Source organism: Piliocolobus tephrosceles, chromosome 16 (assembly GCF_002776525.5).
Source record: "Piliocolobus tephrosceles isolate RC106 chromosome 16, ASM277652v3, whole genome shotgun sequence".
In the NCBI taxonomy this organism is placed as follows: domain Eukaryota; kingdom Metazoa; phylum Chordata; class Mammalia; order Primates; family Cercopithecidae; genus Piliocolobus; species Piliocolobus tephrosceles.
In genome coordinates this window covers 46234920-46262603 of record NC_045449.1, presented here as the reverse complement: position 1 = coordinate 46262603, position 27684 = coordinate 46234920, and the positions used below count along the sequence as shown (strand labels likewise).

Sequence of the window (27684 nt, the reverse complement as noted above, 5' to 3'; positions counted from 1 at the left end):
GTAAAAAGTCAGCCAGGCGTTGTGGTGTATGCATGTAGTCTCAGCTACTTAGTAGGCTGAGGTGGGAGGATTGCTTGAGCCAAGGTCACCTCACTGCACTGCTGCCTGAGTGATAGAGCAAAATCTGGTCTAAAAAAAAAAAAAAAAGAAAAGAAAAAAAGAAACTGCCCTTTTTTTTTGGTAAGAAAAACTGCACATTTTTGTGCTCCTCTGATAAATGCAAACCCACCCATGTGAGGGAACAATAACTACAAAATGCCATCCACTCTTAGCAATTATGTAATTCCATACAATTATTTTCTCAGTTTGGCTAAAAAAAGCAAGTACTTTAAGATCTCTAAAATAGTCATAAACTAGTACATTTTCTAGTTAAGAAGATGTTTGGGCGAGTCAAGCTCCTATTTCAGAGACAGAATATAATTTAATACTTACTTGAATACAGAAACACCAATGAAGTTGTGGCTTAGACATGTTGGGCATTTTTAAAATATAGGTAATATCAAGTGACTCCTGCTCTGAGTCAAGACAAACAAGCTTCTCCCTGCCACCCAGCATAACTGACAAAAGAATGCAGAGAAAAGTGATTAGAGTAGATTACGATAGAGAACTGGAGAAAGTTTCCTAAGGGAAGACATGTTTAAAGTTGTATCGAAAATTTAGATGTAATAAGAAAAATAAAATAATAATAAAATTTAGATGTATATATCATTAAGGCAGCAGAGCATAGTGCTTAAAGCCAGGATAAACTCTGGAATCAGACTGCATGGGTTCAAATCACAGTTCAACTTCTTCTTGGTCTGTGACCTGGGGCAAGTTATTTAACCCTTTCAGACTCTGACTCTAGGTGCTTATAATAACCTCTGCCATCTATGGATGCATCAGCCTTGATCCAATCAACCGTACAGCAGAGATCATATGTCTACTGACTTGGCTTACTGGCTATATTTCACTCTAACTATAATCTAGCGGCAGGGGGCAGGATCTCACTAACTCTTGAAGATCTTAGTGGTGGTGGATAGATTCCTCTTCAGAAGTGAGTGACAGCTGGATACAAGCTGCTGCTCCATTCTGTTTCCCTCTGGGTGGGAAATAACTTAGGAATAAGGAGGACAATGTGCTCTCAGTCTGCCTAACTGGCCCTTCCGTCTGGGCATCTTGTACCTAGCTAGTTCCCCAGGGCAGAAGTGGGACTCTAGCCAGCCTCCTTTTCTGAGATCAGACTGTACTTCCCTCCCTGATTAATGTCCCAGACTCTCACCCGTCATTCTTTGAACACCATGATTACTCAGTTTATTTCAATGCCATTCTCTGTCTACTCCTCTTAGAATGCCTGGGATGTAACTTTGAAATTGTTTGCCCAGCCTAAACTCAGCTCACAGGTAAAGGAGCTGCTCCCTCCCTTTCATATTGCTAAGATTTCCTTCACCTTTCCACCTGCTTTCCCCTCCTTCTTGCTAAATCCCACACAGTCCCTTCTCCTAGTAAGAGCTGCCAACTTGTTGACTGGCCAATTCAACTCCATTTATGGCAAACATTCATAGTTGTTCTGATTTTAATGGGATTATCCTTTATAATAATGTTTTTAAAAAGTAGGTCATGAATAGAACCAATAAAGATAAGAAATAATTTGTGAAGGCCAATTTCTTTTAAGACATTCTATATCAAATAGAAACTGTATGGTTGGTTTGAAACATTGAAACTGACCACTCATGAGTAGTTATTAGAACATGGAGGAAAGACTGTTTGCCATTTTAGCACAGGTAATTTACAAAATGTCATTCTTTTCAGTGTACTCAGAGGCACATGGGCCTATGTTGGGTTCTGCCGATTTCAAAGGTGATGATCTATGAAGGAGACTTGGATATGAGTACACAGGTGACTTCTATGTTCAGATATACTCTGTCATCATGTTCAAAAACAGCTTCCAAAAAGCACAATTGGCACATTGTGGGAAAAAATACACTTATATTCAATATATCCCTTTTTTATAAGTAATTCAGGGATCTATACATCTTTGACAATTTTGCTCTCACCTAACTAGAGAACAAATCCATGTCGACTAGCATATATTTTAGCAGTTGTAGAAGGATGCAAATCTTAAAGGAAACCAGACTTTAGCCAAGTCTGGGAGGACCTGCCTTTCAGAGGCTGCCAAAGAATTGGCGGAGACATACATGGTAAGACTGAAAGTATTTGGATTTTGTTCATAGTTCAACACAATTCTCCCACAGTAGTCATTAAACTCTGATCAGGTTACCAGATTCGTAGTTTTCAGCACACTGAAATTCTTAGTTGCTGAGATTTATGAAAGTTGTATTGAAAGACTTCGAGTTATGGATTTGCCTACAAAGCAATTATTAATATATGGAGATTTCTCTTCTAATAGGCTTGAGTCCTCTTCTGACACACAGAGAGGGCCATGTTTTATGCTTTTGGTGCATTTACTGTCTAAGCTCTCCAAATCCTCACAGCCATCTCTAAATGTTCTTTTATGGTATTTGCTTTATGGCCAAGATGTTATTAAGGATGAGGAAAGAGGCATTTAGCAACACATTTGAATAAGGGAGTAAGATGGGAGTGGTGATTCTAGGGAAGGAGCAGAAAGCTTACTTACACCCCTCTCCTTTGTACGATATCAACTCCTCTTTCTGGTCATACTGAGTCTAGAGAGAAAAAAGGAGCCCTGGCCGTGCACTGTGGCTCATGCCTGTAATCCCAGCACTTTGGGAGGTTGAGGCGGGTGGATCATGAGGTCAGGAGTTGAAGACCAGCCTGATCAACATGGTGAAAACCTGTCTCTACTAAAAATACAAAAATTAGCTGGGCATGGTGGCGTGCACCTGTAATCCCAACTACTCAGGAGGCTGAGGCAGGAAAATCGCTTGAGCCTGAGAGGCGGAGGTTGCAGTGAGCTGAGATCATGCCACTGCACTCCAGCCTGGGTGACAGAGCAAGATTCCATCTCAAAAAAAAAAAAAAAAAAAAGACCCCTATGTCAATATTTCCTATGAACGTTTTTGATCCTCTGACCATAAACAAATGCTGCATTTTTATCATTTATCTTTTTCCCCACCAGCAATCATAACAGCCATTATGTGCAAGTCTGTGGTGAGAAAAATAGACAGGAATTCTGAATATTGCTCCTTAATCTGTTCCTTGTTTTCTCAGACATTTACTTTTGGAGTCAGATGTATATGAACAATCCTGATTTGCCACAGCTGAGCAGTATGGCTTTAGGAAAGTTACTTAACCTCTCTGATTCTCAAGTGTCCACATCTGTGAAATGGGAATGGTAATATCTAGTTTACAGAATTACTGTGAGAGTTAAAATGAGATAATATATGGAAAACAGCCAGTACAGTGCCTAGCACATAAAAGGCTCTCAATAAATGATTGCAACAGTAATTTCTGATAGCAGTGACTCAGCTTGGGGAAAAGTCTTAAACAGGTTAGGGAGGCTACCTGAAATGCTTGGTGAAAGGAGAAAACATATAAACAAACAAGAAGACAAACGAGGTGTTATTCATTTTACCTTACAGAGAAGATCTGCTGTATAAGACTAAATTTTAGGTGTTTCTGAATGTAGAATTATTGTTAGACCATAGCAGGAAGGCTGTTTCAATCATATAGTGATGCATATAAGAAATGTGAAGCCTGGAATATATACCACGATTTATTTTTATAACTTTCAATGAGAGGTATTGTGCATGCATACATTATATATTTTCACTTTTGTAATTATACCTAAACCACATACTCCCAGAATATTTCATTATGTAATTCCTCAAACTTAACTTCAAGTTTCCTTTATAAAGCAATGTTCTGTAAAAAAATTTATGTAAAAGAAATCATTACTAATCACGTTTACTGTATAAGGAAAAAATGCCCCCCTAAATATTCATATTTACATTGCCACATTAGGTACTCTGAAATTGTTATTGGGCAAAACTAATCTATTCAAGGCAGGTAAAATATTTATAAACATGATTCAAAGTACCTACATTCAGAAACTTCATAAAATCTTTTGATAATTTTCCTCTAAAAATTCAGAAACGTACTAATAGCCATTGAATTGTTGTGCACATTATGGGTCATTTGTCTCCAATTTCTGGTTCAGAAAAGGAGATTATGCAAACAATTTTTAGCCCCAAATTCTCCCCATGTCCTGCTAAATTTCTGCAAGAAATTTTTTTGCAATATTGCCATTGTAATCGCTGTATGCAACACTTCAAATAGTGTATGTAGGATCTCTTAAGTATTTGAACTAGAAAAGCAAAAATAAAATTTATGAATTCAGCCAGAGGCAAACAACCAACTAGGAATTACTGAGTGGATCTAAGTTATATAAGCATTCAACAGGCAAATTAACATCTACAACATCCCATAACAAACGCACACACTTGACTTCTTCCTCAAGAGCAAGAGTTGTTTTGGCTTTGAAATCAGCTTAATAGTTGCTTCCCCACTTTCTTATAACTCCTCTTCATATTGCTCATCTTAATCATCTAGATAATTTTCGCTGGGAGTGGTGGCTCACACCTGTAATCCCAGCACTTTGGGAGGCCGAGGCGGGTAGATAACGAGGTTAGGAGTTCGAGACCAGCCTGGCCAACATGGTGAAACCCTGTCTCTACTAATAACACAAAAATTGGCCTGGCTTGGTGGTGCATGCCTGTAATCCCAGCTATTTGGGAGGCTGGGGCAGGAGAATTGCTTGAACCCGGGAGGTGGAGGTTGCAGTGAGCCAAGATCGTGTCATTGCACTCCAACTCTGGGTGACAGAGCAAGACTCCGTCTCAAAAATAAATAAATAAATAAATAAAATAAAAATCATCTAGATAATTTGAATTTCTTCATCAAAGTTATTTGGCAAATTGTGCCAGTGCCACAACTAGAACACAGGAGTGACTCTTACCACCTGGTTCCACATTTTCATTACCTATAGTCAGCAACATTTCTCAAACCTACAAAATTCACAATAATAACAGAAAATGAAAAATATATCTAATAAGCAACCTAGGCTTTAAGAGAATGGCAGGGCAATTACTTTTTTTTTTTTAGTAGAACCAAAGGTAAGACTATTATATATCATTCCAAGATTCTAACTAAAAGAGTGTACACAAAATATTAAACTCGAAGGTGTGAAAGGAAGTGATATATGATTCCTAATAACATGGAATAATGGTATAATTCAAAGCAGAGACATAGTTCCTACTAGCCACAGAAATTTTTGGTAAGAAAGAAAAAAAAGGAGGCAGTTTCTGAAAAACAAAAATGCCAATATAAAGCACACTTCTATAAAAACTTCTCAGTACTATTTTTTATGTGCTTTCTGACTATTAAGTACTAAAACAGGGTTAAATTGATTAGTTTGCTTGTTATTATTTATCAGTTAGTTAAATGCTGCTCAGACTCTAGGGTTCATTAGCTTATCAGTCAAATACCAGTCAGCTGTACATAAGGTCTCATATACCAGCTTGCTTATCAACACATATACACCAACTCAAGTGGAAAAGAAAGCCTATTTAAAACGTATATTTAGAATTGTTCACAATAAATATTTGACACAGTTAACCAAAATATTTTAGCACACTCTTACTTCTTACATAGCATCATAATAAAAACATGTAACAGAATTCAAAGCAGATGGAACTCAAAGCTAAGTCATAAACTCGTGTTTTTTAAAAAAGAGAAAAATTGGTAAAAACATGGACTGACTCAAGAGGAACTTGGTATATCTTTAATTTCATTACTGTATATTTAGTAACAGTGGCATTTAATTTGACAATTATTGAATTCTCGAATAGATTATTTGCTAGTCTGTCTGATTTCTATTAATTCGTGGGAGAGTTTAAGACAAGTGGTAACATTTAATGAACGTGTGTTCTAATTATCTCTCAGTGATCTGTCTGACATACAGTGAGTTATGAAAGTCATCAATAATTTCCCTTTATTTTTAAATAGCAATAATTCTCTCTCTCTAAAAAGTTATATCTTAAGGGTTTTTTAAGCTATAATTCATCAAAAACAATGAAGCACTGGCTAAGAATCTATCAAAATAGTGGCTGACTACCAGATTGAAAATAAATTTAGGCTGGGCACAGTGGCTCACACCTGTAATCCTAGCACTTTGGGAGGCCAGGGCAGGTGGATCATCTGGGATTAGGAGCTCAAGACCATCCTGGCCAACATGGTGAAACCCCGTCTCTACTAAAAATACAAAAATTAGCCGGGTGTGGTGGCATGCATCTGTAGTGCCAGCTACTCGGGAGGCTGAGGCAGAAGGCTCACTTGAACCTGGGAGGTGGAGGTTGCAGTGAGCTGAGATCACGCCACTGCACTCCAGCCTGCGTGACAGAGTGAGACCGTCTCAAAAAAAAAAAAAAAAAAAAAAAGCAAAACAAAGAAAAGAAATTTAAACATTTTAGTACTGGAGGCAGATTGCTAGGAATCTTAGCCAACTTGTTATCATAACTGTGTCTTCCTAAAGGCAAGCAAGAGAAATGCTGGGAAATAGCACAAAACGATGATTTTGAGAAAATACAAGAATGATATATACATATAAAATAAAAGTATATAAACTTGTGCAGTGTATAGCAAAATAGCTACTTGTAATATAACATGAATACTGTGGCTTCAGGCAATTGAACAGAGAAGTGAAGCTGAACGCTGCTATGCCAACCAAATGGCAAATGTGACACCTGATAATGTAAAACAGAGGCATCCCCAGGGTACCATGTAAAATTATTATAAAGCGGTGAAATAACAATATAAAGTTAATTTTATTAAAATTAACAATACTTCCCATCAGCACCAGGCAATCTATATTCAAAATTAAAACAGTAGGAATGTTTATCTATTCAAGCATTCTGATAGGCTAAATATTGTTGACTACTAAAAGAAATAAAGTTTTCAAGCCTCTTTTTCCTACACATTCATAAATACTCATGCTTATGAGTAATATCATGTTCAAAGGCCTGAAATTAAAAACATGTTTCCTTATGAAATTTGGTAAATCTGGCATGTCATTAAAAAAATTCCTGCCTACTTTTTAAAAATTTGATGTCTTAGAAATAAAAGAAGGGATAAACTGATCAAATTTTGCACTATACTGTTTAAGTACAATAAATAGAAATAGGTAAAGTTAGTAATTTCACAGCATTATTTGAATATTAACGTTTGCTGATTTCTACTATTTTCTGATATTTACAAAACTTGCCAGCTGTGAGATATTGTGTTAAGCAGAAATATAAATTTTTAGGCTGTGTTAGCTTTCAAAAAATAGTATTGAGAGTTTTTTCTTGATTACAAAAAGAATGCAAGTTCATTACAGAAAAACATGAAAATACAGAAAAGTACAAGGAAAAAATAAATATTAGTCCTGTTATGTTGTAACCTGTAGTCATTATTAACACTTTAGAACGCATCCTTTCGGTATTTTTTATCTATGTACAAATAAGTACATATAATATAAAGAATTAGTATTTAATCAAAAGTAAACCTGAATGAAGACTATGTCATATTACAAAAGGAATTTTATTTTTTCATCTAAACTAAAGGAGTATTTCAGAACATGTACCATGTTTCACCTAAAGAGTGGCTGCAGTTACATAATAAACTACATCTGCTGAAGAACTAAACATAAGTTTAAAATCCAGGAGTTAAGCAGTCAATAGTACCCTGGAGTGGGTGGTGGAAATATTCTCAGAATTAGTATGAATTTTATTATTAGGGGACCGATGGATTTAATTTACAATACCTCAAAATTTTGAGGCACATTCTCTATTTTAGATACTTGAAAAACCTGTTTCATATGTTTGGATATCAAAATCCACTAAATCTACTATGATAACAATTCCTCTATGAGGCCAGTTTCATGTCCTTGATGATTAGAAACTAGAAATCATGGGTTATAAGGTAGAGAAAGGGGCAATTCAAGAATTATTTGCAACTAAAGATGGTATGTTTTTAAATGCTATTATCAGAGGAAAGAAACCAAACCATTAAAAAAGTATGTAACATTATTAAATTTAATTCAAGCCAAGATAACCTAAGCTTGCACTGAATACTCATTCCAACTATTTAACCCTAGCCGCTGAGCTGAGGCTATAACAGCAGGTGGGTTATCAGACAATGCACTAGAATTTCACAAGATGAATTAAGTCAGAAGACAAGCAAGAACTTCCCCAGCCTCTTTTATTCTTCCCAGATAATCTGTGTTATCTTCTTGAGGAAGGAAAGGCAAATCTTAAGCTTTACACTGTACTTTAGCACACTCTGTCTCTCTTCCCTATTTTATTTCTCACCTGGTTAAATTATATCATGCCATTTCATTTATTGCCCCCCTGAGGAATATAAACTATATGAGGGTAGGGTTTTCCACTGACATAGCTCCAGTGCCTAGAACAGTGCCTGCAGGGCACGTAGTAGGTACTCAATAAATATCTGTTGAATAAATGAATGAGATTTCTTTAACTGAATAATTAGGGTTAGCAGAAGTCAATTTTAAATATTCAAAGAAAAGAAAAATATTTTACAAAAAATTAAGACACTTCTGGCCTGGTGTGTAAGGCTCACACCTGTAATCTCAAAACTTTGGGAGGCAAAGGCAGGAGGATCGCTTGAGGCCAGGAGTTTGAGACCAGCCTGGACAACATGGTGAGACTGTTTCAAAAGACAAAAAAATTGGCCGGGTGTGGTGGCATGCACCTGTAGTCCCAGCTACTCAGGAGGCTGAGGCAGGAGGGGTTTGAGGCTGCAATGAGTTATGATGGAACCATTGCACTCCAGCCTGGGTGACAGAGTAGACCCTGTCTTAAACAAAAACAAAAACGTAATCATAAACTTTTGCTCAGAACTTGCATTTCTCTAACTTTGCAAGCACAAATTTTTATACCTGTTGACCACCTTCATGGGGTTACTTTGAAAATAGTAATTACTAAAGCCAACTTCACTGAAAATTTGAGAGTTAATTTTTTAAATTTTCTGAATTTTGGGGTTACTGGTACTAGAAAAAAAATTACTCCCTCTGTTCTCTTTCTTGTAAAAATTTCAGTGCTAACCCACACAAATCCAGGCAGCTGCCTCATCTATTCTGCTTCATCTATTCTCTGGCTGAGGACATTCTATATTCTTATATTCCTATTGAACAATAGCACCATCCTGAAAAATTTGCATACTGGCAATCAAATCATTCTGCAAACAGTAACGCAGATTCCAATGATAAGATGAGTGAGCAGGATGCAAGAACATCTTAAAGATCACCTGCCGCACTTGTGTTTGAGGTGCTCAATGGCTGTTTACACCAAGTGCCATCTGGCTCTATAGATATAATAACAATTATTCCATTGAGGTGTGTAGCTCCCTAAATCATATTAATATACAATGATTCCACTAGTCTTATAGGAGTTGATGTCTTTGTGTGCTCTCATTTAACCTGGGTAATGTGCTAAAACAAGTCTGCCTCATCATTAAGAATTGATTTTTTATTTATGTGAATGTCACTGGCAATCCCATGATATCCCTTTGTAATTCAGTTGAACAGGGCTGCATACTAGCGTTAATCTATTTTTATGGCATATCTTTAAAAATTTGCAACATCTTGCTACATTTGGATATTTATATAGAGATTTGTGTTCCCGCAGAAAGCTGTTGTTAGCTTTGGAGATCCATTTCATACAGCAATAGGGCAAGTATCTAATATACTTCATTAGCTATCTTATATCAGATAAGGGTTTATTTCTTTAAATTATTTAACCTTGGTATAACCTACTAAAATCACATAAATTACAAATACACTAATGAAAATCATTAGTTAGCCTATTCAAAACAAAAAAAAAAAAAAAAAAAAAAGAAAAGAAAAAAGAAAAAAGAAAACCTCTAACAGTGATAAAACTAAAACATTTTAAAATCAGCCCTCTGGAAGCATTTTATGAAAATAACTTGATGAATTTGCCATGATTGTTCGTTTCTTAATGTTGTCATTGGTCAATCATTTAGCCACTGACGTTAACAACTATTCTGATACGCTAACATTTGTAAAACAAACAAACAAACAAACAAAAACCAAAAAACACATCACTTTTTCTCTGGCTAATTCAAAATCTGATTTTAAAAGTCATAGTTAAAATTATTTATAAATATGCCTTAATGACTTTTGCTAATTTAAAATGAGATAAACACAATAAGCAACAATAAAAACAAAAAATACATATTTTAAGATACCAGGAAAAAACACTACATCACAAAATTATACTTTAAATCTAGTCTTCCCAAGAGTATTTACAGGATCATTAAATAATTACCTTACGGGGAAGTTCTGTCAGAATACCTCTCTTATTTAGGTGAGTATTATAGACTTTGAACCTGTTTTTAAAGCAATAGCAAGCTTCTTCAGAAAGTCACTGAATTTTGGGTGTGGGGAGATATGGTATGTTATACTGCAGGTCTTGATCATTTCATGCTGCTGCTTTAAATGCAGAATTACTCTTATGCGGTTGAATTTATCATACACAATTACTGATACTGCAACTCATAAGGAAGTTAAGCAAAGTTTCAGGACATGCAAATAAATGAGGTAACACTTCTTCAAATCTAAAGGATTTTTAAGGGGAGTGTCACTGCAAACTACAAACTACTATAAGATTCTTGGTCTACAACAATGTCTTGTGGATTATTTAGACAATTTTTAAAAAAGCACGCTGGGCAAGTTTATTTTTCTAACTTGAAAATACATGTCCTAAAACTTAATTAAAGACTCAAACTTAAGAAAGACACATTCATAAAAATCTACATTTGCATTAGATTGTGAAATCAATGTAGTTTTCAATATAATACATTAATATCCGTAATCCTTAAGCTGTAATTTTTACTAATATGTTTTCCAAGAGCTGCGTAAATTAACTTCTTTATATATTGTTTATATAAATAACTAGAAGGAATTACGTGCTTTTGTGTTCAATAAATAAATACATTTAAAGCTCAGATACTTTCACCAAAATAGATCCACAAAGAATCTTGGAAGGTTTTTCTGTGGTCTTCAGAACTATATGTGGTGAGCAATTATCAGGAATAATACATGTGTCTGTTTTTGAATTCATTAAGCCTTCTAAACATTGTTTGAAAACTACTCCACAGAGATGATAAAAGGTGTATTAATCACCTAAATGCCTATAAATTGAGATTTAAGGTCAGAGATATTCCCTTAGTTTACTTAAGATATTCCTTGGATATCCCTTAGATATTTCCCTAGTTGTCCCACACAGGCTTGCTTGGTCACACATCATATCCTGGTACGTACGAGATCCTGAGTTAATATTGGGGAATTGGTGTACAAGGCTTACAAGTCAGCTTTTAAAACATAATAATGATAGCATCTATGATACTAGTCTAGTGATTCTATGGTTTTCTTTTTGTTAAAATCATCCCTTACTTTAGAAATAAGCTAAGTAAAGAGGGAACATGGAGTCAGACTGAAATCTACTTCAGGGCTCACCTCTGTTGGATGAACAGTGAATGCTCTGACAATGACATTCACAACAGCATTGCTGCTGGGTATTGCTATAATTTGCTCTCTATGATTGTTCCTTTAAACAAAAAGCTCTGCGCTCAGCATGCAAAGAAGTTAGAAGTGCGGGAAGGAGGGGGAACCACACATATAAGAGGAGAGAGAGGAAAAAACTGCAGATCAATCATTTATAATTAACAAAAATCCGATTGGTGCTTTAAATAGAGATCAATGTGTTCCAGGCTGCCTGGATTGTGGGGATGTATTCACCTTCTGGTAACTCTCCAAGCAAGCTGTCACACCTACAGAATCACCATTTGTTTTCTTAACAAAGCTTCAGGGGGCGCCAGGCTCTCATTGAAATTTCATTAATCTAATGGAGTAAAGTCCTATAGAAAAAAATCAAATTCTCGTTGGACGAGATGCTACCTGGGAAAGATAACCTCTGTTTGAACTCTCAGACTCGGATCTCTCTGCTATTAGTCTGAGGAAACAGACAGCAACAACGCTGATTACAGCCACCGGCCTCAACAATTTTTTTTTCTAACTAGCAATTTCGAGTGCAAGTGCCACAGTGTCAGCTAAAGAAACACAACTGCGGGTTTTCTGCAGAGCAAAATGGCTCTGAAATGTCACTGAATAGCTCACAAAGGACGCCAATCTACGACAACAGAGGCATAAGCATATAGGAGAAAGGGCCCACACATCCTCCTTTCAAAGGTATGTTGTTTACATGCATGTAATTTGTGAAACCCACAGCTATTCAATTCAGGGTTTTCACAGAAGTCTAAACCAAAATCTGTGTAGAAAGCAATATTGAGATTCTTCCGAAAGTCACAGAATTTTGGGTGTGGGGAGATTATGACATGTGATACACAAAAGTAGATGCCCTACATAGTACGTGACCTACATAGTATAGTCTTCAAGTTCCCAAGGCATCATTTATGGCTGTTACGTGTGATGATACTTCAGCATCACCTCCATGTGATTTGACTCACAAGTTTTCAAAAGTGGCCTAAATCTGTACATGTCAATATATAGTAGCAATCGTTACTTTGAGAGGAAAATATGGAATGTTGATTCCTTAAAAATTCTTTCCAGGAATGTCCCCATGGCTCATCTGATGCATGGCAAGGGTATATGATGGTACATGTATGTGACAAAAAGAGCCACCATGACAAAGACTGCATCTACACCAAAGTAAAATAGCTTTCGGTACTGCTTATTTTTTCCCAACTTAAATGTCTATTTGTAAAAATTTAGACTAACAGACCAGTAGTTTTAGGCACAAAAGTCTAAAAGAGAGAATGAAACAACCTGTAGAAAGCCCTCTGCTAGTCTCCTGTATGATCACTATGTTTTGCACGAAGCAACTGGGCAAAGGAACTTGACTTCAATCAGGCAAGATCACAGTCAAGTTCAGCACTGTTTTCTGATTCCATAGATGTCTAAATCTAGAAGTGACAGTGCAAACCTTATTTGTGTTAAGGAAGAAGACGTACAGCACTTTAAACTAAAAAGAGAAACTAGTAATTTGAACATAACCTACTACTTGTATTTCCTTTCTTTTTTAAACAAGGATCTAAAAATTGTAGCATATGATAAGGAGAAAAAGTCATACTTTGCAAAAAGAAAAGGAAGGTCATGACATCCTAGGCAAGCAATTGAAAGGATTAAAAAAATTCTGAGTCCATCTTTAAAGATACTTTTTTTCTTTTACAATAAGCTTGCCATTTTTCACCTAGGTCACATAAAGCTTGCTGCAGATCAGGAAATGTCTTCAGTTTCCAAAGCCTCTCACAGGAGTGAGTCACTTCCTGTTATTTTTTTTTTTTTCCATTTCTCTGTTTATGGGTAAACATTGCCCTATTTGGATATATTTACTATTTTTGTGTCTGGTCTAAATTTATCCATAAGCATCTAGCTTCTTTTCATACATAATTCCTTTAATTTCCTGTCTGAGATCCACCTGTAGAATTATACTTCCTGGTCTCCATCTACATCCTGTTTAAAGATACCACTGAGAGTAATATAAAAATTTTTTAAAATTCTAAGCATTAGGAAAATGAGCAAATAACACATTTATGTGTCTATGTGTATATACTATTTATGTAAACAAATAATATATGCAAAACATATTATATACACATATGATATATGCAAATCTGTACATAGAAAAACTTAGTTTACTCAAGATCACCAAAATTGATCCTGGGAACAAAACAATACACCTTTTCTAGGCATTTATCCCTACTATAGAGACAGAGAAAGAAAGATTGTGAGAGGGAGACACACACATTCAGATGAGCCTTCAGGGAATTGTATGAACTTTTGAACCAGAGACGGAGAGCCAGAGCCCAGCCTGTTCCCACTTTAATAAACATTTTTTTCTTCAATTAATTAAGGTTTGGAAAGAAAAAAAAAAACCACAGAAGAGAAGTAATTTAGCATGCAACGCATACTTTACAGATGGATCTTACCTTCGGATGCTTATTAAATCTATGCATGATTGCGCTGGAGAAAATTAATTGCATTGTTTCTCACTATCGGAAAAGAGGTTGCAAATAGCTCAAAAATAAAAAGGAAAATGAAGCAAGGTGGTTGTTGCTGTTTAAAAAACAGCTATAGTATAAAAGAAATACTTTCAAAGTCCTATTACAAGTAATACCCATGACTGGCATAAGAGCATGGATTTCTTTAAAATTGTTTTGATATTTCAAAATACCATATATGTTGCTAGAATACATATATCTACTTTAAGTTTACAAATATTCTGGTCTAACTAAAATTTCCTACTCAGTAGCATTTGAACTATTCAATTAAGTGGTGAGTTTTTGTTCAAATCCTGCTGTGAGGAAAGATTTACGTGAGCAGCTGGGAGTAGACACTGGCACACATTCACTACATCATGGTTGGCTGGTATCCTCTCCATTCCAGTCTTGGGAAAAAGTGATAACTTCCTCATTTTTTTCAGAGAAAAATAGAAAATATTATTATAAAGTATTCAGAATTCAGGTAATCATTTGCATTTTATCATCTTTAATTAGAAAGAAAAAAAAAAGCACAACAGCTTCAGAAACTGAAGCCATTTTTCCTTTTCTGAAGGCCTGCTGGTGGAAGTTGAACTGAAACCTCTCTTAGACTGTCCTGAAAATCACCTTTATCAAACTTGAAAGGAGCACTCTCTAAGGAGTTAGACATTAATTTTCCTAACTCACATATTTCTAGATTTAAAAAAAATCCTTGTGTTACTTCCTTATAGATACTCCTTTTGGTAGGCCTTACCCTGTTGTTGACTGACTAAAAACATTTCACTTAAGAACTTCTAAACTTACTTGATTCCATGACCTAAATAGATGGTGGTTTTATTTTACTCTTTTGCCTACTCTAAGTCTATTAATCAGTCTCTAATCTAATCTCTAATCTAATCTAATTAATCAGTCTCTCTAATTATAACATGTATAATTATTTTAAATTATCATGACACAAATTTTGCTAAAATTAACAAACTAAGTACATATAAATAAATGAATCAGTCCTATGTACAAGAGGTTTTGTAGATATGGGTAAATATATACATTTACTAATATGGAGATTTATTTATATAGTGCCTTTCACCAGCAGATCTTGAAGAACAATATAAATGACCTTATAACCTTATAAATAGTTACAGATATTATCATCCTTAGTTAGGAATGGGGGCAAAACAAGATCAAATGGTGAGATAGGTAGTACAAAACTTCTAAAACAAGTGTTCACTTTTATTCCCTTGCTTTACCTTTTAAATCAGACCTACCTCCCTTTTAGAGTATTAACCAATTAAAAGTAGAGTCTCATCAATGATTAAAAATATATATGGTTCAGTCTAGGCACTACTCAAAAGATAAAAAGCCATGCTGCCATGAGAAACCAAGCCAATACCTTGTGCTGCTAGAGTTTTTGTAAATGTAACATAAAAATGTGTGGTTTTTATTTTATTTTATTGGTTATTAAAAACAACAAACGGGCCTATAAGGGATTGGACCTATATAACTTTACCATTATGAAGGACCACTGAAGGTATAAAAACAGGGCTAGTTTCAGAAATTTTGGCAGTCTCACTCTTACTTAAGCCAAACCACTCTGATATGTATGAAATGTCTGAATACTACAAGGAGAAAAAGGTCCAAGAAGGGAGATTTCTTAGTTGAAGGCACCTGAACCTATTTCCTGTTTTCAGAAAGATCTCTTCTGTTTGCTGCACTCCAACCTTGAGCAGCCACGCCCACAGGGCTGACTGCAGCCTATACCTGCACATTTGACCTGCCTCTTGATTCCAGACTCTTTCCAGATGTTTCAACGTTGACCTATTAACAGTTTCCCTTGCAGTTGACACCATCTTCCCCACCTTAAATATTTATTGGAAATGACAGTTCTGTATGTCATCCTTAGCTATTGGTCATCTAAAGTTTCCGGACTTCTATAAAGAAACTGTCACATTAGAGTATTTTATTATTTTTCTGCATAAGTCAGAGTGAGCATCAACAAACAACTAGTCAGAAGCTGCGGGCAAAGCAGTTTTGGTAGCACGGATAACTCAGGCTCTCCTTGGACTGATTCTGATTAACTATGTGGAAGGGGTTACCCTGGATTTCTAATTCTAGAAAAGCAGATGATTGAATTCACTTTCAGGAATACAAGAGTTTAGAATAAGTTTCAGATTTTGAGATACTGACTATAAAATAAGAATAGTTAAAAGACAAAAATTAAAAACTCATAACTGTTTTAGACTTTATTTTATATTTCTTACACATCTTACACTGAGAAGTACGCTATTCCCTTGGAGCAAAAAGCTCCCTGATGACTACATAATTTGCTTCAAAACACTATATTTTGATTTAGCAAATCCCTGTATTCATATATTTCATGAGATCCTGTTTTCATGAAAGAGTTAAACTCCTTCTATAAGGTAAAGAGCTTAATCATTATGGGATGAGATATTTTTTCTATTTTCCAATGCAATTACTCTTTGTCTTAAATCTAATTGAATTCACTTTCCATGTTAGTGGGGGAAGGGAAGTGGGTAGGAGGGATGCAGCATATGTTAGAAGACAAATAGTGTAAACTGTAGACCTTTCAATACAGTGGATTTTTGTAAAGATAAAAAATTGTGATCTGATAAAAAGGTTTAATATTCAGTGGTATGGCAGGCGTAGGGGAGATTCTGGCCATCAGAAACTGGATTTTGTGTATGGAGAACATCAGGGACATTGCATAAGGAACATTCATATTTATAACTTATAAAGCACCTTGGGATTCTCTAGATGAAAAGCACCATATAAATACGAGCATTTTCATTTCATGTGGGTGATCACAGATTGTTGGCATTTCAGCACAAACCATATTTCAGTAGTGAAAGGGATATAAACTCTTATGTAGATTTGGTTTTGCTGCCATTTTCTCTTCCCTGAGTTGTAACATACACAATGGAGCATGCCCTTATTGGCTGATTCCTCTCCCTTTTCTAAAGTTCCTGTCTATTTCGTTTGTCTTTGTGGTGTCAATGTACTGTCTAGCATTTGGCTTTATACTCATAAGCTAGACTACTGAAGGAAGTAAACATTTATCTTGGATCTATCTGGTGTAGTGTTTTCCATCCTTCAGTATTTCTGATGTCTAAGGGAGGAAAACCTCCAGATATCACTGAAGGGGGAAGAGGGGGAGGCTGTCACTCTGTGGCACATTAAGACACAGTATAGAACAGGAGACTGCTATTATCTCAAGGTTCTTTGAAAGTTCTTTAGGGTATGACGAATATATATGTGTGTGTGTGTGTGTGTGTGTGTGCGTGTGACTTGAAAGTCTGGACCATACAATCACATTTTAGGGGATCAATTTGACAAACATTTATTGAATGTCTAATATGTGCTGACAGCCCACAATCCTTCGGAGAAGCCAGTGTATATAATACAATGCAGGTAAATGGTGGTAGGTAACAGCTGTGATAACTGATCAAGTAAAATGCAAGACAGGAAGGGGTTGAGTCCAACTTGGCGCAACTAGGAAGCCACCTAGAGAAGAGGGAGTTTGAGCATGGCCTTGAAGGATGAGTGGGTGGATGGGAGGATGGGAAAGGCACTCCAGGTGGAAGGCACAGGGCTGGGTTTGGGGAATGATGATGAATAATCCTGTGAGTCTAGGGTTTATGGCATGAGTTTCACATGTAGGAGATAAGATGAAAGGTAGACTCAGTATTTCAAGTCATGGTTTCAAATCCTCTTCAAAATAAGCGTAGGTCATGAAGCTGCAGTGTTATGAGAAAACAGTTTTTAACTATGAGTGTTCCTAGCCTATTATTTCCCCTGTGTGCTCAAGAGTTTCTGGCTTCACTAATTCATGTCCTTCCCAGGCTCACCATCATCCAGGGAGGGCTCTGCCATTTTCAGACAAGTGTTTTGGCCTTGTGATGCAGTATGGAGAGAATGTGAAGAATAAAGATACTTAGGTAGACAGTAGAAGACAGGGAGCAAAGAAGCAGTCTCCACCCCATATCTTCAAGGATTAAGAGAGACAGGGCAGAATGGCATGGGACTGTGAGAGAGTTCTGGACCAGGAGAGTGAGAGGCTCCAGGGAGTTGTGGGGATTTTGAAAAAGGAGGAGAAAGTTGCCTTGTAAAATGGGCTTCAGGTATTTTTGAGGACAGAAATTCCTACTTTTATTGTGCTTCTGTGAATGTGATACTTCTTCAGGACTGGGTCCTGGTGTCAAAGGGACAGATAACTCAGTATGAGATTGTATGTGATTTTCCATGGTCTGGAGGCTATATTATATTTATTAACCACATATTACACCAAGAGAGAGTGATGAGGGGTGAGGCTAAAAACAAAATGGATCAGAATCTTTTAGCATTTTGCTCCTCCATGAATTCTCCATTTAGTGATTAATGTTTGTTGAATAGATTGAGATGGTTTTCACTGTATATATTAATTACTGCTTAACAATAATGTGTCTTCTCTTAATCCTATCACATCTCTTTAATGGCTGCCTTAAACTTCCACTCTCCAGTCTCCCTAAGTCCTAGGCCAGTCCCTGCTCCATGACTTTTTACTCTTTGTAAATGGCTTTGACTTCTCCTCCCTTCAAGTAAAAATATCTCCGTATCTTCATTCTCTTCTATCCTTTAACTCCTTTCTCTAAGGAACAAGTGCCCTGCCTGTTAGCCAGGACTGATTCTTACACAGTATTGACTGACCCATTTCTACCTTTCCAAGACCTGATTCTATCCATCATCTTCTCTTTTAGACTGGTTCTTTCTGATATGCTGGAAAATCAGCTCAGATCTCCCCTCTCCTAAAACTAAAACAAAATAACCAAAAAAGGTCCTCTCTCCTCCTACCATTTATCCCTTTCCTTCTTTTCACCAAACAACTTTTTTTTAGGTAACATATACCCACCGACTCTAGTTTCTGAGTACTCACTCTAAGATCCCTAATAATTAGGCTTCTGTTTTTTAGTAGACTACTGAAACTGCTCCTTGGAAGATGAGCAAAGATCTTCTTGTTTTGTTTCCTCTCTATTCCCACCATCCCTTCCCATCAGCCCAATATCCAATAAATTATAAATTTGCAAGGAGATTCCCAATTAGTCATCTTTATATTCCTTCAGCCCCTAGCATTATGCGTTGCACATGGTAGAGACTCCATGAGTGTCTGAATTGAATCTAGATTTCTCTCTTTTTTTTTTTTTTTGAGATGGAGTCTTGCTCTGTCGCCCAGGCTGGAGTGCAGTTGTGCGATCTCAGCTCACTGCAACCTCCGTCTCCTGGGTTCAAGCAATTCTTCTACCTCAGCCTCCCAAGTAGCTGGGATTACAGGCACCCACCACCATGCCGAGCTAAGTTTTGCATTTTTAGTAGAGACAGGGGTTTCACCACATTGGCCAGGCTGGTCTCGAACTCCTGACCTCAGGTGATCTGCCCACGCAACCTCCCAAACTGCTGGGATTACAGGCGTTAGCCACTGCGCCCAGCCTGAATCTATATTTCTTAGACCTTCCTTATGGTCCCCTGGCTCCTGATTTTCTTCCACCATGTTAGGAACCTTGCAGTAGTCTCAATGCTACAACTGGCGTCAGGGCACATAGCTTTCTCTAATGAGTTTACAGAATTAGGAAACATCTCATCTTCGGTTGTACACAACAAAATTTTAAAAATATTATCATTTATCAAAAAGTATAATGAAGACTATGTTATTTTGATTTTCTGTTAAGATTATAGGAAACCAACAATAAATAATCCAACACAAAATAGCGTATCATAATGATCAATGGTAGCGATCAACAGCTTAAAAATGAATTCAAAACATACTAATTACCCAAACTTATTAAGTGAGTCTCCCACTGACCCAAACATAAACCACTTTTTGTATTATTTGATAGCCTATATTTCTTGAGCATTTTCCCAGAAAGTGCTTCAGGTGGCTGATATGATATATACTAAACTATATCCAGGAATTGAACCAATCACTACTATAATAACATATTGATAGGACATCTTTAATAAATATTTTTTTTTCTGCAGAGGGTAGAAGATCACATATTCTTACTTCAAATCCAAACACTTAAAGATAATCAATGAGATGTAGGGACTTTTGTACTACTATGTTGCCCTTGGGTGTCTTATATTGCTATGGAATTTCACTAACAGGAAGGGAAGGTTCCTTCTCCCCTCCATTTCATGGAAAACCTTTGAGAGTGGTGAGGAGCAGCTGAAGTGCCACTCAACTTCTTTCACATGTGTATATGCTGAAGTTACTCTGCCAATTCTCTATCCTACCTTGCTGTCCATCTTATTGCAAGCAAAGTGAAATGTCCAAGGAAGTCAATACTGGTGTATTATAGTTGTTTACTTGTAGCATTCCTTTAGAATGGGCCTAACCACCAAAAATACAAAGAATCCATGAGTTTCTGTGGTGCATTCTAATGCTCAATTAAAATCCACCCTCTTTGTCACTGTTCAGTTCAACAGTTTAGGTCAACAAACACTCTGGTGTCACACTTACCTAGTGACAAGCATTGTGCTAGGGCTGCAAAAAGCCAGAGTCCAGCGAGGGATACAGATTATTTGTAAAAACAGAATTTCCATATAAGACTGGTAGTGATTTGAAGAAGTCAAATCACAGGGAGTAATAATTTTAAAATAGTGAGCTGTGTTTTGGGCAATTATATATTTTAAACTTTATCTTAAAATATAGAATTGCTCAAATTTAAAAGTTGAAATTTAAGTTTTTAAAGATCACTGAAATGCTACAAAAATAATACATAAATAAGTACAAAGTGAAAAAACAAGACAAAAACATATTGATTAGCTTAGTCACTGAACAGATTGTTCTCAAAATAAAGGTCTTTAAAGGCGGCAAAATTGGCCAAAGAAATATTAGAGAGTCTTACTTCACAAGCAACTTTAAATGTGCTTTCTGGTTACACTAAGACGTTACCAGGTGATGAGCATTCCAAGGCCACTGTCCTGTGATACTGTGGTAGGGAAGGGGGTCTCCTGGTCACAGTATGGTTTTCTCTTTTGAAGGCTCTCTATCCCTAGATATTCTTGTTCAAATCACTTCTCATCTCAACCACTTCAAATAAACTGTGAATAGTCTTTTACCTTAATGCCTATGTAATTCATCAAATATTACTCAGTAGTCTTGGAAGTATAAATAGATGAGCATTTTACTCTTAAAAAGCAGTTTATTCACCTGGTCTCACTACAGCTCTGTGACCAAAGTTGTTGAGTAAGTACGCTAAGACCATATTGAACACACATAAAGGAGGCGGACTTTAAAGGGACTACTTTCCTTCATGCTCCTCAACTTTTGTGGCTATAGAACCATCTTATGTCAGAAAACTATATACATACAAAATATTAGTTTTCTGACAGAATATCTGTAGAATACACAGGCTTGGGGGAAAACCTTCAAAAATTTGACTCCATTGGGCATTTCCAAGATGAAATATGGTCCTCTGAATTTATTATTCCTAGGCACATAGAAGGTTGCTAGATAATAAGGGAATATTTTCTTGCTATCTATGAAATAAATTGTCAATGTTTGGGAAACCCTAAGGCACACAGTTCACTAGACTATTCAGGAGTATGAATGCTAAGGTTATAACTAGGGATTATACACAGAAACATCATAATATGCATGAGATTTTATATTTTGTTTTTATCACATCACCTCAATAGACACTAAGGAAACAGAAGTAAACTTGGGAATGGTTGTGAGTTTTAAAGCTAAAAGAAAAGATGAAGAGTCTTAAATTCACAATCAGCTATATTACTATTACTTGATTTTAAAAGAAGAGACGATTTGCTACATCTAATGTATACCAAAGTATTATACAACTAAAGTAACTATAAATTAAGCATATGGACCCCTATAAAAACACTTATTTTATGTAATAATGATACTTATAGACATTTTTGTATATGCATTTTTGGAAAATCCAACTTTTAAATACAGATAAGGAAAGGAAGTCTCTAACCTGTCTAATTCCTGGTTCTATCATACAAGAGGATAAACACATTTTGGAGTAGATTCCTTTGAAAGTTACAATAATAGCTGGAAGAATAGAAAGCAATGTAGATAAGCAAAGAATAAAAGTGTGGGGGAATGATGGGAAATTCTTATCTTCAGCTGCAGGAAGTGATGTAGAAGTTATAGAAGTTACTGTAGAATTGTGTAGAAGACAGAGGCAAGCTCATCGCCACTTCTAGAAATTAGAGCTAATGAGCTTCTGCTGCATCACGAGAGACTCAGACTAAACATGAGGAACACAACCTGATAGGAACAGCCATTAACATAAAGTGGCTTTTTAAAGGATATAATGAAACATCTTTCTCAAAATATCAACTAAACAGAAGTAATTCTTCATCTTTCTGAGACATTTTAGATGTAGTCTTTGTTTTCCAAAGACAAGTTATGGGAAGTCTTATTTTCCAAGACAGGTTTCAATTCTTTAGTTACATAGTATTGAATTCAAAGTAGTAACCCTACCATTGGAGCTAGAAAGTCATTGAATTAAAAAATTTCTTTAACAAAAACAGTTCCCTTTACTCTGCATTCTTACCAATATCTGTTATCTTTTGTCTTTTTAATAAAATCCATTCTGACTGGGTAATTTTTGTTTCTTTAATAGTAGTAATGAACTAGAGACCATCAGGTTCAACTCCTTATTCTGTATATTGAGAGGCAATATAGTATAGTGCAGGGGTTGTCAAACTATGACTTGGGCAAAATCTGACCCACATCATTTTTTGTAGGTCTTAGAAGCTTAAAATGGTTTTTATATTTCTAAATGGTTAGAGAAAAATAATATTTTGTACATGTGAAAATTGTATGGAATTCAAGTTTCAGTGTCAAGTTTTTTTTGTTGTTGTTGTTATTTATTTATTTTTAAAGAGACAGGGTCTCACTTTGTTGACCAGGCTGCTGGAGTGCAGTGGTACAATCATGTTTCAATGCAGCCTCAATCCCCTGTACTCAAGTGATCCTCCCACCTTGGCCTCCCAAAGTGCTGGAATGACAGGTGTGAGCCACTGCACCTGGCCTATAATAATGGAACACAGCCACAATCATCCATCTACATATTGTCTAAGGCCACTTGCACACTATGATATATTTGCACATTTGCTGCTCTTGAGACTGTATGGATCACAAAGCCTAAAATACTTACTATCTGGCCTTTTATAGAAAATGTTTACTGACCTCTGGTATAGTGGCTGAAGGACATAAAGTCTAAAGCTAGATTAGCTGGATGTGATCCCGGAAAAGATGGGAGTGCCTCAGTTTCCTGTCCCTGAGTTCCCAGTTCTGTAAACTGGGAACAATAATCTGATAGGGTTGTTGTGAGAATTAAATTAAAGTGTTTAGAACACTAGTGCCTGCTATAAAGTAAGGATTCAGTATATGTGAGATATTTTTATTATTACAAATGAGGAACCTCTGACCCACAGAGATAAAGTAACTTCACAAGTTCATAGAATTTGCTAAGGGCAGACTGGGAGAATTTCCTGATTCTTGCTTACATTATATTGCCTTTTTTATTTTCAATATGGCCTGACCAAAAAAATATTCTTGTGGTGTTTTTGTTGCTGTTTTTAAACTACCTTATGGGCACTCTAAATGAAAACTTTAGTTTCATCAGACTCTTCTCCTATCAATCCTGTTACCTGTAGTTGCCCAAAGACAAGTTGTGGAACATTTGAGATTTTCAGGTTTATACATAAAGCTTCTAGAAGTTAAAATTTTCCTCATTCTTTCTAAAAAAGGATAATAGAGGCCTCTATAGCTCAAACCTGACAAATATGTTAAAAATTTTTGTTGTTGTGAAACTTTCAGAAACAAATAACTGAAGTATGTATAGAGACCCCAGGATCTGAAAAGATGGCAGATTAGTCCATAAGCATTCAAAGATACTTGTTATTCCCAGTGTAACATATCCCATTTTCTCTGGTCATTTTTTTTTCTTTATTAACTCTTCTACATTACCAACACAACCCCAGATTTTGCTTATTCTATGAAACCTCCCACACCTAGAATGTCTACTTAGTGGTCCTGGACAACCACCTTTTTCAAGGCTTTATTCATAAGAGGTCTTACTTCATTAAATCCACTCCCAGTTGGTCACTCCATTACGCCACATTTCCTTGTCAGTTGGTACACAATTTAAAATAATTATGCATTTGTCACTGCTGTCTAATTGTTCTCTAGTTTTTCTCTTTCTGAGTAATATAACCTATCTCGCAACAAAACTATAATTCCTTATAAGCAGATATACACCTTTTAAAAAAAAATCACCCATAGTACTTGGTAGAAGTTATTGATCATAGTAAGTATTCAACAAATGCTTCTTGCATTAATAAATGAAGAACCACAAATACATCCTATGAACAGAATTTCAATTTAAGAATGAATCAATAATACCTTTAGACTACCATCAAGATTGTGAAAGTGATAATTTTTGTTACATGAATTTAAAGATCATCTAAATTAAACCAAAAGTATAAAAGTACCTTAATTAAAATGGAGACTACAAGCTATAATAGAGAAATCAACTCTAGATCCCTAATGCTTATTATTCCTTTCAGATACATCATTCCATGACACTGGAAAACATTAGATCTGATGTGGATTTTGTAGGTAGTGGTAAAACCTTATGTAGGTATTTTTTTAATCCACCCACAAAGGATTATGTTGAATTCCCAGACAAGTATAATTTTCATCTGCATGTCTAATTTACCTATAGCAACATTACTTAATATATGAGTATGTGAAGTATATTTTATAATAATAGTAGACAAGCAAACTGAATGTGTCCCAGGAAGGGGTCTTTTCCATTAACTTTCATAAAGGCTTTCATTTCAAAGTTTCATTAACATCTGACAAGCAAGCTGAAAAAGCTTTGCTTAGAGCTTAGGTTAGGGGCAAAATGCATTTTGGCAAAACTATTCCAAGATTACACTGACTGACTGTGCGAGAATATACTAATTTGTTTTGTTTTGTTTTGTTTTGTTTTGTTTTGTTTGGAGTGTGGAGAAAAGAGAGAGAAAGGGAGAGAAGAGTCATGGACCCTACTTTATGGTTGCCATGGATGCAAAGTCAGCCTTCCACACTTGGATCTACCAGCAGAGTTCAGACAGGTCAACGTGTGACCGGCTCAGGCCCTGGGGTTAAAAGTTCAAGCAGCGATGGAAAAACCAATATGTCCACGCAGAGTATGCTGTACAATTTATTTCAATTTACATCAAGCCATGCATATAAAATTTAGATAAATTCCATTCAGATCTGATGTTGCCTGACACACAATGTATGCAAACAGATGTCTGTGGGGCTTTTTCTGTGCTTTAGAAAACAACATTAAATTTAAAAATATGTCTCTGGGATTTCTTTATTGAATTACAAAATGAACATAATTTTAACTTAAATGTTTTCATTCTTTCTTCCTATTTTTTTTTGTGGGTGTCTTAATAATTTCTCAGTTCTCAATCTACTCTATGTCATATTAAAGAGGATAATGTATATTTACAACTACAGCTTCAGTGTTATTGTAGTTATAGATTCTATTTATATCCCTTACCACTTTCCACAAATATTTAGTGATTGATATTTCTGATTTATCTCTGGTTTCTAGCCTCATCTCCATTCCTTTTTCCTTTGAACACAGCAAGTCCTGGAGGCTGCTGGGTCGTCTTCCAGCCACAAGGTGGCTCCCCCAACCCCTTCTCTCAAGCCAATGGATGTACCCCTTTGCTGAGTTCTCCAGGTGGACTAGAATTCAGAGCTAATTATGATCTATAAATGCCATCATTTTCATTGTGAAGTAAATGGCTCACAACCCAGACCCTGGTACACTAAGATACAATGCGAAATTGGTCTTTAAAAATAGGAGAAAGAAAAAGACCTTTGTATTTGCCTAATTTCTCTTCACCCATCCTTCCAAAAGTACAACTGAGCTAACCTTAGAGCAAAATAAGAAAAATAATAAAAGTCTCCAGAGTAACATAATTTTGTTGCCAACGAACACAATCATAGACTAGACAAGGTCAAATTTTAAGAAAAGTATACAACTTATTATCACTTAAACTAGACCTACTTTTGGATTTGATATTTTACTGATGAGACAATTTTGATGAGAAGACTGCAAAACTTTCTTAGAAGTCCCACATCATGCCATCAGTGAAGAACAGTGATCTCCATTACTGCAAGGCTTTAAAAGGACTGGAAATACTACATATTTCCTTTTTGTTGCTTAGCAAACATGTTGCATGTTTCATAAATGTGATTTTTATAGAAGACATCATAATTTTCTACAGCTGAAATAGGCATAGAGAGACAAATCATTCATCCAATTACATGGAAGGTCTTTCTAAAAGTCTGAGTCCTAATTTCTCACAGTTTCCATATTCTGTTCTGGGGAGAAGCTATCTAACCTTTGGGCAAGTTTCATTTTCCTTATCTGTAAAATGGAGATAAAAATAGGAACTATGCCTCACGGGATTTTTGCTAGGATTAAATGAGTTAATGTATGTAAAGCACCTATAAGAGTCCTTGGTACATAATAAAAGCCATATAAGTGTTTGCTATTATTATTATTGTTGTTGTTTATTTGAGCTCAGTTCCTCCTGTTGACAAGTACTTCGTGAAACAATCACTTGAGAAAAATAAACTTTCATAGATTTCATAAAGACATGAAAAGTATCATTTTTTTTCGATACCTGAGAGCTTCGATTGGGATAACTGGTGGTGTATGGGCTTTTTCTTCCTCAAGAACTTTAAAAAATAAGCATTTTCATCCCAATTCATGGTATTACTTTCAATATGACACTAAAAAAAGAAACTGCTGATTTCCAAATCTCAAGAGGGTTTTAGACAACACTTTAAAAAAATGCATCATTTTACTAAAGCAAAAAACAACCATAAGTAGTGGTTCTAATAATTTGGTTATGATATTCATATTGTAAATATTTTCATGTTACTTTTTCACTATATTTTAAAAAAGTCTTCAGGAGTTTACTCATGCCAGAATATAACTTTGTTAAGCCTCTTGTTAAACTTAGAACATATGAGTCCCCTGCTTCTAACATAAATAAATGTTTTGAATTCCCCGGTAAGCACAGCCTTGACAATTCTCAAGTAAATTTTCTAACGATATAAATAATATCCTTAACTTAAGATGGCCTATAATAATTCAACCATGAGCAAAGGCTTATGTAGACACAAAATCCTGCATTCACATAAAACCTTGTTTGTAAAAAGGGTCTCTATGCTTAGATATAAATATATACATATGTGTTGGTATGTATATATAAATATATGTCCACATATATACTCTCTTGAAACCTCCCATCTATTTGGAAATACATTTTCAGAGACCAAGAAAGATAATCAAATCCATTTTCAATAGCCAAGGAGAAGAGTATGACATTTTTAAATACCTGCTATACTGTCATGCAACTCTTTATTCTTTATTATGTCTGTCAGCTACTATTAGGTACCTAGTAGACAAATGTTAGTCCTAGTCCTGACCATTTATTTCTATTTGGAATAATTTCAAGCCTAACTCTCTAGAACTGCTTGAAAATGCTGTCTTGTTATGTTGGCCTTGCACCTTTAATGAGGTCTGGAATAAGGGGAGGTGGAAA

The 27684-nt window shown here is 35.7% G+C and overlaps 1 protein-coding gene and 1 long non-coding RNA gene across 21 annotated transcripts in view; one reads left to right on the top strand and one right to left on the bottom strand.

Annotated features, from left to right (window-relative positions):
- Positions 1 to 27684, bottom strand: part of SKAP1 (src kinase associated phosphoprotein 1) — a 329329-nt gene that overhangs the window by 171544 nt on the left and 130101 nt on the right. The window lies entirely within an intron of this gene.
- LOC111537525 lies at positions 12058 to 25570 on the top strand. Its single transcript, XR_002730035.1, has 3 exons — positions 12058 to 12226; positions 13252 to 13311; positions 25072 to 25570. It is a non-coding gene; the product is annotated as an uncharacterized LOC111537525 (long non-coding RNA).